The 12,623-nt window shown below is 48.6% G+C and overlaps 1 protein-coding gene across 16 annotated transcripts in view; it reads right to left on the bottom strand.

Annotated features, from left to right (window-relative positions):
* MAPT (microtubule associated protein tau) overlaps positions 1 to 12,623 on the bottom strand; it is a 53,267-nt gene that overhangs the window by 35,037 nt on the left and 5,607 nt on the right. The window contains exon 1 of one of the 16 annotated variants that reach the window (XM_074926986.1): positions 806 to 886. The exons of the other annotated variants lie outside the window; for them this stretch is intronic. The gene's annotated coding sequence lies outside the window, so the exon portion shown is untranslated. Of the gene's footprint in view, positions 1 to 805; positions 887 to 12,623 lie in introns of those variants that run through there. 16 annotated transcript variants of the gene reach the window in all.

Here is a 12,623-nt window from a genome sequence, read left to right as displayed (position 1 = left end):
GCATTCATGCCCAGGAGAACTGAGAGGAATGAAAGCACTGCTCTGCTTCCACTGCCTATTCTGCAAATTTAATTTCTAAATAGCTTGTTAGGCTTGAAGGCATCAATAAAATGGCTTGGTCTGGTCTGTCGGCAGAAGCAAAAGCTACTAGAGCACAGCTGGGGTGGCACTATTTGGAGTAAAACCAACTGCTCGATTCATGGCAACCTCCCACCCCAGCACAACCCACACATGTGAAAACTGGTCCAAATGAAACAACTGCTGTATCCTTCCTCCAAGAGGAACTGTAACAACGGCTACAAATACTACTTCATAAAGAGGGAAGGAGAACGGAAAAGGCCTATGCACACAAGAAATAAAATTAAATCAATAAATGAACAAAATACATGAGAAGTTCCCAGCTAGAACACATTTAAGCTCTGTTTATAGGGCATAACCAGCCCCCCGTTTTGGAAAGAAACGTCTCCTGTAAAGCAGCATGTTTCTCCTGCCTGGTGAGCCCTCTGTGCTGCAGGCCACGAGGCTCCACACAGCCCCATTCTGGCAGAGCCAGAGAACAGGCACCCCAGACGTCTTTCTGGAGCGCAGTCAGGACACATCACCACCCGCACAAAGACACAGCAGAGCTCTCATTCTGCTGCCGCTCAGGCTAACCACCAGCAAACCACGCACAAAGCCTCCAGCATTCTCCGCCTGGGAAGATTTAGATCCCAAATTAAGTCAGGCAGCCCAAAGTCTTAATCTCCTTGGCAAAAGGTTTCTTCGCAATGAAAGGTAAATAAAACCAGGGCTGAAAACAACGTACCCTATTGAGAGCGGCCCAGTGGCGGAGGGGGAAGAAAGCAGATGCCGGGGACCACACAGCTGTGCTTCGGTGGCACTCAGCCTTGCGTAATCTGTGCCAGACAACATCGTTAGCACTATCACAAAGGAGCACGAAAACGCATCCCCACAACCCTTCTGGTGCCAGGAGATGAGTGCTCCCACGATGCCTGTCCAAGGAAAGTGGGTCAGCAGCTGCACCCCACTCACCCGCGGGCCCAGCAACACGCGGGGCTACAACCGCGGCCAAGGGGACACAATCCGACAGCCACCGTTCCTGAACGGCTGCGGGATTATCCCCAATCACAGAGGAAGAGGGAGAGTCTCAATCTGCAGCGATTCAAACTGCGCAGCTCCAGGGATCACGAGCCTGGGAACCAATGGCTCGATTTACATACGCACAAATCCCAAAATAAACTAGGTGTTGGCAGATCTGTTTGCGGCTGGGTACGGGGGGTTACTAGCCACACATTGTAAGAAAATAGAAGAAAGAGAAAATTCAGCAGAAGGTGAGTGCAATGCTTTGAGAGATACTGGCTGGATTTGCACACTCTGGTACTCATCACTGGGTCTAACTGAGCTGCTCCATCTTTCACGCTAGCCACAAAACATCCAAGCAATCACCCAGCTGATTTCCAGACACAAGCAGAGTAAAGACTCTTGGCTGTTGTGTCTTGTGCTCAGCTGCAGCAGTGTCTTCCTTCCCCGTTATCTAATTGGTAAGGGCAGTAAGCACCCACTCTTGTTTCTTGAAAATGAAAATTCAACAAACCTGAGCTATCTAAGTGTTACCTCTGAAAGGTGATCAAACACAAACAGGGTTTTAAAAAAAGCATCATTCCATCTGAATTACTTAATTAAAATGGAGCGACAGCCCCATGAAATAACATCAGCCTGAAAGGTTGTTCATAATTCCTTTTCATCTCCTTTGTGTACTTCTCCAAGTACTGTTTTTCCGAGAAGCTGACAGAGGGGGGTATATGGACGGTGATCTCATTAATTGCAGGCACTGCCTAATATGCAGTGAGCTGAGAAAGTACATGGAGTTTCAAGTTATCTAGTCAAGAGGTTAGAAAAACTTCCTTCAGGTTCAAAGACAGACAAATGCCTCTTAGAACAAGAGGGTGTTGCAAAAGAAATAGTCTCAAAAATGCACCTTTTTTCTCACATTTTTTCCATGTTATAGTTTAAGTGACTCCTTGGGAGCCTGGAACTTTTGTGACCTTTCTCTCGGGGCTGGACACCTTCCATGCAGGTGTGAGATGGGTTTGGGTTCACAGCAGAACAGCTTTGAGGCACAGGAGCCTCATCACAGCAAGGATGGTCACACTGGCTTCATGCACACCCATTTGGGATCTGAATGTTACTGGGACCAGGCAATAAACAACTGCCACACCAGTTAAAGGTGTATTATCAAGTTGGGAAAGGAGATGGGGAAAGGTGAGGGTGGTCACAGGGCAAGAAAGCCCCAAGCAATGAGATACCACGATTCTGTACAAACCAGGGAATAGAAAAGCTGCGTTCAAAGACACAAGAGCTCAGGGAACCATCAAATCTAACCTCTCCACAGCCAAGAGTTCTGCAAGCTAACTGCTGGGGGTCAGCAGCTGGCAAAGGTCTCCAGGGCACGCTCGTGGCTAGAAAAAAGCCAAGGGATACTCACGTGCTGACAAGTTCCTCAGCATTGCTGAGAATTAAAGTAACAGAATTTGCCATCCCAAATCAGCTTAGGCCCAGTTCAGCAGCTGCCTCCAAGCAGGGTGGCAATTAGGAGACAGGATTATCCAGGCACACAACTCCAGCCCACGGCCTGAGCTGCAAGAGCAGCTGGACTCGGGAGATGGGAAATGGTTTTATCCGCATCTCTCTTTTCTGCCCAAACAAAAGGACACCGCAAATGTGGCCTCTTCCAGGAACAGTAATGTGCTGTGAATCGTTGGGGGAACATACACAAGTGTTTGGCAATATTAACCCTAAATCTTGCATCGGTTGCTACTGACAGAAGCGCAGGGCGGTTTACCAAAGATATTTCATTATTCCCATTTTCCCTGCGGGAAACAGAGGTGAAAAGGCTTGTCACAGGGCAGGTTGGGGACAAACCAGAGTGGAAGCCAGGCTCCCACAGACACCACAACCCGCGTGCTCCCAGCTGCACTGCTCTCCTTCAGGCAGGGTTCTCTGGAGCAGCACTTGAGTAGAGAAACCAGAGGAAGCTCCTGAGGGACACCACAGGGATGTAAGAGCAGCAAGGCAGCTCCACCTTCACCTCAACTCAAACCCGAGCACCTCCATGGCAACCTGCAGCATCTACCGGTGCTATCAGCATCCTCCTTCCTTGACCTTCCACCCCTTCTTACCTTTCTTTTTCACTTTTGTCTGGCTTATCTGACCAAGTCAAAACCAGCCTTTTGCAACATCACCGTAGCAGGTCTCCCTGTCCCAGCCTTCTCTTACAGGAGGGCGTTTAAGGGCGACTGCTGCCCAGGGAGGGTTCAGCGCTTCAGATCACGCTTCTCATTCAACACTGATGCAAAGATCAGGCTGTCTCTAAACCCACTATCTTTAGCTAGATTAAGGCTCTGATCAGAGGGGCTTACACAGCATCAGAAAAGTAAGCAACAGTAGTTTTAAAGCTTGCCCTATCTGTTCAGCAGGCTCTTTGCGAACAGAAGGAAGAGAAGCTTCTTTAGCAGGGATTTACTAGGCTACCTTTGGATTTCTTCCCAACCCCCCCACTAGAGTATCTTGCAGTCATGCATTTCACAGAGCCGCGAGATGGTTTCCGGGTGGATAAAATCTTCCTCCCCCAAAATCCTACTTGCTTGGGAAGCCCTTAAGCAGTTGAACATGTAGAGCGAATCAAAGAGAAGCAGGAGATCTTATTTATCAGCTAATTCTCTTTGACTCTTCCTAGCCCAGGCTCAGCCCAACCCACTGGAAATCAGAGCATCTTCCCTGCTGCTGCAGGTTTTAAGGCGGGCTCACAAGTATTCAGGCTTGTACCAGTCATTATTCACTTAATAGAAAATGGTGGAAGCCTAGTACTTCCTCTGCACTGTCTTTCAAAGGCTGTGCTGCATGCCAAGACGTGGCTGAACTGCTGTGCACGGCAAAGTCCTCGGACAGACTCACGGGTTGCCGGGAGGAGCTGCTGCCCCAGCCTGGCCGCTGCCACCGAAGAGCAGCAGGGAAGGCAACACGAGTCAGTGTGTTCTTAGCTGTTACCTTCCAGCAACAGCAGAAAAGTCACATTTACGTGTGCCTGGATGTGGAGAGGGAAAAGAGGAAAGAAAAGCTTCCAAAACCACTGCTGGAGTCTTAATGAATTAGGACAGTTGATGGCACAACAGGGTTCTGCCCCATCAAAAGCCTCGTTTACTTGGGCTGGCAAATTACATCATGAGGAGGAAAAGTGCTTTCCTGAGAGATCGGGCTGCCTGAAGAAAGAAAATCAGACATCCATCCCCACGAACTGACGGCTGCCACACTCCTCTGTCACTCACGTGGAACGATTATAAAGGATGTTCCCATGATAAGCAGCTGAGGAAGGTCCCTTTCACACAGCAGTCAGTGGGAAAAGGAGCCTGGCAGGGCTCATCTGGTCTGTGAACACTTGCAATCTACCACAAGCAGGACTATTAGCCTGGCCAGCAGTTTCTCATGGTTATCACAATTTTCTTCATTAACATGAGGTCAGAAATAAACTGACGGGACTTATTTCATGCTCCAGTGGGTACCACAACACATCCCAGGGCAGGGAAAGGCTGACAGACACAGAATCACCCCCATTTCCCTGAACACAGCCAGTTTGGGAGGATGCTGAGCACCATCTCACCCTTCCTGGGTTCTTGGCCAGAGCTTCTGAAATGCAATCCAGTCAACTGAAGAGCTGAGAAATAGCCCCAAACTTGCTCTTCATCAGCCAGCCAGACACCAATCACCCTCAAACAAACAGGAGGGTGAAAATACCCATGCTGGCTGACAAGACAGCATAGAGCCGAGCTCTCAGCCGGGTGCCTCCCTCCACCTAGCAGGCCTGCAGCGTGATCGACCAAAGCACCAGATAAAGGGGTTTCTAGCAGGTTAGTAAACAGCCTCTCCTTGAAAGCAGCTCTGCTGTTCATCTTCACGCAAGCTCTCCAGCACCGTCTCCATTTTACAACCTACTGCTCTGCAGCAGAGCCGTGTGCTGTAGGACCCAGCAGAGACGACTGCCAGCAGGAGAACCAAAGCTCTGCTATTTCCTTTCTCCGGAGGCTTTTGTAGTGGCACACGTACAGCAGCATCCATTTGGTGCACCAGAGCCACGGGCTAGAGAAATGTCGGAAACCTGGTTTGAACATGGGATCAAATACAAGCCCTGAACCATCTGCAGAGCACACACATCAACAGCAAGCTCTGCACTGAAGAGTTTAAGCTCGATGGGCTGCGTTTAAGTGGAAAAATTGCAGAGTCCACTGCAAGGAGAGAACCCCCCTGCAATACCATGCCAGCCCCATGAATCTTTTTTCTTTGCTGCAGGAGAAAACAGCCACCTTTGCTGCGGTGCACAGAGCCAGGGCCCCCAGGGACACAGAAGCAGGATTAAGCCCTCCTGCACTGGGAAGGGCCACATCTGCACTTTCCAGGAGCTGCTCTAGGCAGCTGGCCTCAGCGCAAGCGGTGAGCAGGCTGCACACCAGCTTCCTTCCCCTCCCTCTGTGTGCAAAGGCAGACGAGGCTGTTGCGTTGGGTGCTAGGCTCGAATGATGCTGACACTGAGAACACACCAACATGCAACCAGAAACCTCATCAATTAAGAGGATTTTATGAGGAAAATTTCCTTTACACCTGTAAATGGACTTGAAAAACAGGATACTTGCTACCACATTCCACCTCCACCAAGACGGCAACGTGTACAGCACCCCAGAAAGGACCCAAAATACACAGTGAAGAAAAAGTAGATACCTTGGCCTCAGAGCAGCAATGTTTTGATAATCAAAAGATCCAAAGAGCAAGGCCCCTACCTCAAAACTGAGCAGAGCCAGGCTTCAATTCAACAAGCCAGGCTCAGATCACACTGCTTGGTCCTTACTCCCTACACCACCAGCACTGCTCCAGCAGCCCACAGGGAGGTGGTTCAAGGCACTAAACCAGCAGAAGCTGAACCCCTGACAAGCAGAAGTTGTGTGTGACAGTAGTGCTATGGGTCATCTCACCCCGGCTTTGGAGCACCTACGTAGCAGAGGGGGAAGACATGGGAGGCCAACACCATGCCAGCACCAGCCGCCATTCAGCTGCACCTTGAGCCCCTCCAGGTTTTGCCTCCGGCTTGAAAAAGACGCTGTCAAGACACACGGCATGTGTTTATTGCTTACTTTGATCTCAGCTGCTCTTCTTTCTTTGATTTCACAGTGCTGACAACATTTGCTGCACCCTGACAGAACAGCCTATGCAGAAGTTCTGTGAATATTCAATGCTGCCACAGTAATGAAGATATTAAATATAAAAGATTTTTCATGCCACATCTCTAGCCTACAAAATGATCCTAGTTAGAGTGGATGTGGCAGAACTAGGAAAGTGCTGTGGACACTGATAATTGCAAGAGATTTTCTCAGGGCAAGGAGAACATTCACAGTATCTTCTCGGATTGGGCCTTCCTTTCTTAAAGTTATTTTGAGCTGTTTCAACACATGGATAGAAATTAAAATGATGACAACAGCACCATCTGCTCCAGCTAGTGCCACACCACCATGGCTGGCATCGCTCTTGCAGCGACAGAAAGCCTGTCCTGGGGAAGAAGCCAAGTCAGGTGAGTTTTCCTAGGGAACGCTATTTCACTCCTACAGGATCCAAGTCTGCAGAGCTCCTGGCTGCAAAGACTGAAGATGCAGAAGCGCTCTAAAAGCAAGAGGCTTCCAGTAGTGCCACAAGGAACAGGGAGGGAACAGAGAGGGTGTTCAGGCAGTCAGGCTGAGCAGCGATGCTCACTGCCCTTCACGGTGGCCAGAAGCCCAGGGTAAGCACCTCAAGCACACACGTGCAGCTTGCCTGAAAAACCCCGGTTTACCACTACAGTGGCCACACAGGTCTCTACACACTCTGGTGACAAACCACCACCGCACGGTTTGCCCACAGTGCTTATTTCACCAAGCCATTACTTTTAGCCACTTGATATCCACGCTGAGCACCAAATACCCTCTGGCGCCATAGTGTCCAGTTCCAGCATCCCAAAGATGAGTGACAGCACTGGAACGCAGCAGGATGCCTTATCAGGACAGTCTCACTATAAATACAGGGGAAGGAAAGAGTCATTCGTTCCTGACACACTGGTTACTTAGCCAAGAAACAAACACGGCAGATCTCACAAGCTTTCGAGGCTTTAGCAGGACTTGTCCTCACCGCAGCAGTCACAACCAGACAGGGCTTGTGGAAGGCAATTTTAGCCTCTGTCTTGCTTTTCTGCGTTATTTTTGATTTTCATGACTAAGAGACACTTCAGATGAGGTCAAAAGTCAGAGTCTGTTTCCTGAATGTCTTTTTTTTTTTAAGGCCAAAAGACACAAACAATAGGACATTCATCAAGCATTTCTGCTACACTTACATCTCCCTTGTCACATTATTGCACAACAGTAGAAAACACACTGTTCCCTTAAAATGTTCTCAACAGTATTTATTAAAAGCTAAAAGCAGCACTTCTTTATTAAATCTGTATCAGAAGGGGCAGTAAGAAGATAAACGCAGGAAAAAAAAATCCTAATCTGGAGGAGCTCAAGCAAAAAAAAAAATAACACAACACATGAGCAGGAGAGCACAGCCCAGGGATGAGTGCATGGTTCAACTCCTGACAGAAAGGACTGCGACATGCCAACCAAGCCAGGGAGTGATGGGGAAACGGGTGGGCAGCCCAGCAGGCTGCCACCTCACAGAGCTGGGAAGCTGCAGCCCCAGTCCCAGGAGCGGCTGATCGGACTGCTCAAGGGCTGCCACTGCTCAGACAGGGGTGCTGGTGCCTGTTTTAGCTCCCAGTTTCACCCACCATGTCACGAACAGCAAGTGAGAGGTGCGGTGGGAGACGGTAGTGTCTCCTGATACCCAGCACAAGTTAACAGAATTTGAGAACCTTGCTTCTAAAACAGTAAAAACCCCACAGAAGCTCCGCTTGTACCTTTATTTTTCATAACGAGGGAGCACAGTTTGAACCATGCTGAGGGACATGACAAACAAGGATTTTTAAGTAAGGATAAACAGCAAATAAAAACCTTTATACACAAAACACATCCCTACTGAGCACTCGGATGTCTCTCTCCAGCTGGTCTCCGCCCAGTTTGGGTCACTCGGGATGACAATCAGGTAGCAATCTGTCTTGCCTTGATTCTAGTTTTATCGAGCCAATGAGCAGATTTGCAACAAAAGCAGATGCAGGCAGCATGAATAGTGACAATCCACACGGGAATCCAGACCATAAATTCAGCCAAAGAGTTGTAAAACCATTATTTCCTCTCCCAACCCAAAGGCTAAAGGAGGAGCAAGTTTTTTTGTTTTTTTTTTTTAAAAAAAAAAAAAAAAAAAATCAAGAATCCATGAGCATTTCATCCACCCCAGGAATCAGGTGGAAGCCCAGCTGGTGCCATCTTCCTTTCCACAAGGATGAAGAGTAGAAATTGTCCGAATTTAAGACTGCCCCAAGTCTAGGAATTCAGGCTCAATCTTCCCCAGTACATTTGTTAAAAATAAATGAGGTGCAATCTGTCTCCTCAGGGATTTTATCCCCTTTCAGCTCTAAATGCAGCTCTGCTGTCACACATATGATATGTATAAAAGGACAGCCTGCTTCAGAGCCTTACTTCTTGCTTAAAATAATATTGCTCCTGGTCTCGGGTTACGAGAGATCCATTCACGTTCGGTAAGGTCACAGGCTCTCCCTAAATCACTAATACAAAGGCTGGAATAAACAGAGTTGCTGGTATTTCAGTAGTGCTTCTTTTTATTGCAGTGCATGAATAGAGGCAGACTATTTGGAGAGGCTCTGACCGCACCTAGAGCCACAGCGCTTTGTCATTCCGTACCAAGGGAGGCAGAGAGCAGCCGGTGGGAGACGTTGGCTTCTGTTCTCACACTGACATCAGGCAGCAAAGCAAATCCCACTGCAGCCCGACACCTATACCCACCTTACAGAACTGCCCGTTTTCACAGATGGGAAGCGTTCAGAGCGCTTCTCTCTCCGCACACTACAGGACTTCAGTACCTAGTGATCCTTTCTCAGTTCCAAAACCCATCTTACATACACCGATCCCCCTTCAGCATCACCCAGGCATGCCCAGCTCCCTCTTGCTAACGAGGACTTTCTAGTATTTCACTCAGGCCATTTCAAGCTCTTTTGCCACAAGCATTGCTAAGGTGCTTTTTATCTGCACACAAACACTGCTACAACCAGAGTACAGGATTCTCCACTTAAGAACTTAAGCACCAAGAGGCTGTGGGATGCTGATAGAGCAAACAAACGCATGGAGTCAAAAAACCCTCCATAAGGGGAGTACCTGTGCAACAGTAACTAATGAAATACGCTTTGGAGCTGAGCACGGACCTCAGACAGCCGTGACAATAAACCCTATTATTAGACACAATAAAAGCAGTGACATATTTGAGAGATTAAGCATTAATAAGTGCCTTCACATTAAACAGCATTCATGACTCTCTTCCTCTCTCGCCTGGAGGAACCTGGGGGAAGGGAGGAGCTGGCAAGGTAATTCAGTTAACATTAAAATAGGAGAAAGGCAAAACTCATGCAAAGTAGGCTACAAAGCCAAAAAAAATAAGGATGCACTGATGACAGCTCGGCAGTGCTGCAGATGAGAGATTCCCAGTGCTGGAAGCCTAGTACATGTGCAGGGAGCTGGGCTCCATCTTGCTCTGAGCAAGCCCAGTTGCCAAGCTCTGGCCAAAGGCAAGGGCCAGGCAAGCACCGGCTGCCTCAGCAAAGAGGCTCCCAGGAGCACTGCAGAAGAACACGGATCTGCTAGGCAAGATTCAGAATGGAAGGGAAAAGAGGTCAGGAACAGGGAAGTTTGATGAGAAAGGAATGGCATGGCCACGTGTGCACATGGTGCTTGGATCTGGCCCAGGATGCACACACTGCTCGGGATGAGAACAAAACCTGGGAGCATCGGGGTAGACTCCGTTCTCCAGCTCACAGTTGCCCTTTTTGCAGACCATTTGTCCACCACTTCAACCCCTGCAAGTTTCCTCTTCACAAGCCTCAGAGAGTCCCTCCCTCTGTCACAGGGCAGGTCCAATACCCTAATTTTAGTCCCATCCTTTCTGAATCTGTTCTGTTTACTGACGGGCAGTGACTACAAGCAACACTGCAGCTCAAGCAGTAGATCTTCAGCTGGACTTTTTACCTGCTTTCCTTTTTGTACCCAACAGCAACATTTATTATTTCTGCTTATATATGCCTGCCAGGCTCTCCATTATTATACCAGAAGATGCCAAGGGAAAAGCATGTAGTTTTCTGTCCAATTTGGAGATGTCCATTGTTAAAAGCTACTTCTACAAACCCCTCCAGCTAGCTCCAGGGCAGCATCATTTGTCATGGTGATGAGGCAGCAGGTAAAACCACATATAAAGAAGTAACTTCAGAGGGCAGAATTTGCTTAGGGTGAAGTCTGCCCTTGAATTCAGAGTAAGTGGGAGCTAAAAATGAACCACAAACAGCAATCCTGACTTCAGACGAAATCCCAGCTTTGGGCTCACTAACACCTGATGTGACACCACAAGCTACAGCTACCAGCAGAGAGCACGTGCAGCTCCACTTCTGTAACATAACCACACAAGCCAGCTCCATCACAGGTCTTGCCTTAAACCACAAAGGTAATTCAGTCCCAGTAACTCTTACCCCATCACATCCAGCATCTGCAGTGGGAGAGTAATAAAATACTCAGCACTTGGTACGAGGTGGGTCAGCATTAGCAAAGGAACACGAGCCACATAGACAAATCTTAGGTTTCCTTTACTTCTCACCATACACTTTCAGATAAAAGTTGCACTGACACACCACCCTGAGAGTTCACCAAAGGCTGGAAGCTACAAACCAGCCTCCGGGAAGCTCATCCCACTGAATCACCCCTTCTCTAGGGATGGTCTCTCCCAGCACACCCCTGTCATCGCTGTGTCCTCAACCCAACCCCACAATGAACACACTCACCTTGGGCCCTGCAAGCCAGGACAGGAACATTTTATCACCTATAAGCCCAGCACAAGCAAGTTTTCAGCCCAGACACACAGTTCCGACACTGTGATGCAGAAATGCTGTGGGTCACTGCTCCTAAAGCTCCCCACTCCCACACCTCTGGCCACTGAGGTCCAACAGCCCCTTCCCAGGACAGGGATAAGATAGTATGCACATATCCCTTCAGTCAGCTTTACTCCATTTCTTTGGCCCTCTTCTTGTACCCATTCCACTCGCATCTTGCTGCGCCTCAGCCTGATGAGAGCTCACACGATCCCTGCACTCACCACCCACCACTGGTGATAATCCCCTCCACCTGCTACCTGGACATTAAACCCACAGTAGCCAGCCAAAAAAAACCAACAACCCACAACCACATTGCTTGCCCATCAGTTTGCCTCTCATGTTAACTGTGACAGACTGCTCTGCCCTCAACTCAACTTAGAATGTGCACAGCTGGCCAGATGTGTTCCCTGCACCAGGAAGCTCCCATGAAGTGACATTTGAGAGAAAGGAGCAGAAAATGCTTCCCAGCAAGACAGACACACACCTCCACGGTACAACCAAGCCAGCGCACCCACGATCTAAGTCGACCTTTGATCAAATAAAAGATTAAACGCTTCTTAGGCAGGGAAGTATTTCACCACTCTAAACACCCCCCTACTTAGCCAGTTTCAACTTCAAAAGGGCATCCCAGCAAACCCTTCTTTCCAATGTATGGGAGACAGTTGACTTATCTCTAAAACAGATCTCCAGGCCAGCACACACATGCACGTTGCTGAGCCGGACGTGTTCAAAGATCATGGGAGAGGCTTCTTTAGATTTTTTGAGCCATTTACAAACACATCAAGGAATTTCATTCTGCAGCAAGTGACCTCACACACTGATGAAATCCATCTGAAATTACATCAGGCACTTCCAGGCAGACAGCCTGGGATGGGAGCTGATGGGGAGCCATGAAGTGAAACGCTGACAAGTGGCAGAAAGCCCAACAACTCTGTACCACAGGACGTTCAAAGTCACACACACACTATTCAAAGCCATGAATATGAGTAGCGTCACCACCTTTCTTGTAAGTGCTTAAGCTTTTCCATCAACAGCAGAGTTTAACACGGCCTTTCTTCCTATGGACTCGTATAACCTGTCTCTTAAGACTGCACCTCATCCCACAATAACCCCCATCAGCCTTCATCCTTTCCATGGGCCTCAGAGCATCAACACAGGCAGCTGAGCCACAGCTCCCGTGGAGCACACACACACACACACTGCCCAGCTGAACGGGACAGCTCTGGGACAAAATCCACCCACCTTCCCAGGGCACTAACGGTGCAATCCCACCAACCACTCTGAAGCAATTCAAGAGTCCAGAGGGAGGGCACAGACACAAAGATGGACAGACAGTGATACCGGATCTGCTCTGGGAAGAGAGGTCAGGGCAGGTACAGCAGGGAGGCTGCAAAGATGGAAATAATTAGCCCAACTGCAGCGATAATCCTTTTAGTTTAACAGAAGGTATCCCCCGGTGCTTCCCTTTCCTTGGATATTTAAAGAAAAGAAACTGAAAACAGGAGCCACGCCACATGTAATGACT

Source organism: Athene noctua, chromosome 25, assembly GCF_965140245.1.
Source record: "Athene noctua chromosome 25, bAthNoc1.hap1.1, whole genome shotgun sequence".
In the NCBI taxonomy this organism is placed as follows: Eukaryota; Metazoa; Chordata; class Aves; order Strigiformes; family Strigidae; genus Athene; species Athene noctua.
The sequence above is the reverse complement of the archived record's forward strand: the minus strand, read 5'-3'. Positions and strand labels throughout refer to the sequence as shown.